Source organism: Echinops telfairi, unplaced genomic scaffold (genome assembly GCF_000313985.2).
Source record: "Echinops telfairi isolate 266 unplaced genomic scaffold, ASM31398v2 ScPeMD7_5868;HRSCAF=6743_0, whole genome shotgun sequence".
Classification (NCBI taxonomy): Eukaryota; Metazoa; Chordata; class Mammalia; order Afrosoricida; family Tenrecidae; genus Echinops; species Echinops telfairi.
The window spans coordinates 16,485,526-16,486,276 of NW_022109767.1; positions in this window are offsets into that span (position 1 = coordinate 16,485,526).

The window sequence follows — 751 nt, forward strand, 5'->3', positions numbered from 1 at the left end:
GGATATTAATGGCTCCTGGAATCAGCTGGAAATATGGAAGGTTCATGTCCAAACATCCAGAAGTCAATGAACCACATGCAGGATCTAGACCCAGTAGAAAAAACAAAGAAGCTCTCGACAGAATCTACTTATGTATCAAATTGGCCATATCCCCAAAGAAATATCATAAGGGTTGAGGCCCGAGTTAGAGGTTGTATTGCACCTTAATCTTCTCCCAGCTGCTTGGTGTTCACAGCAGATCATGGTGATGATTATATTATGCTAGAGCAAGTCTTGGAGGAGACCTTCATTAGCAAACTACTAAGCATCCTAGCCAAGCCAAGTTGACAGGAAGCTGAATTATCACAGTGCAGGACCAACCCGTGTTTTGTTCTGTTGTCCATTGGATTTCTGAGTCTGAATCTACGAGATGGCACCCAACCAAACTTTTTAACAATTTCAACGTTCTTCCTCTTTTAATTGTTCACTTTGTTTTATTTCTGATGTTTACTTTTATACTTAGATCCTTTATAATATTATCATATTCATTATTCACCTTTCTATTTTTCATTTTCCATGCTTATATTTTATTAAACTCATTCTTCGTGTCACAAAATGAAAAGCTCATCAATTTAGTGTTCTATAATTAAATACATAATTTAAGATGCCAAAGGCTTGATTTATAAATAATTCTTTACTGTAGATTAATATCTAAATAATAAATAATAGTAATATTTCAGAAAAAAGTTACAAACCTTTATTAACTTACAAA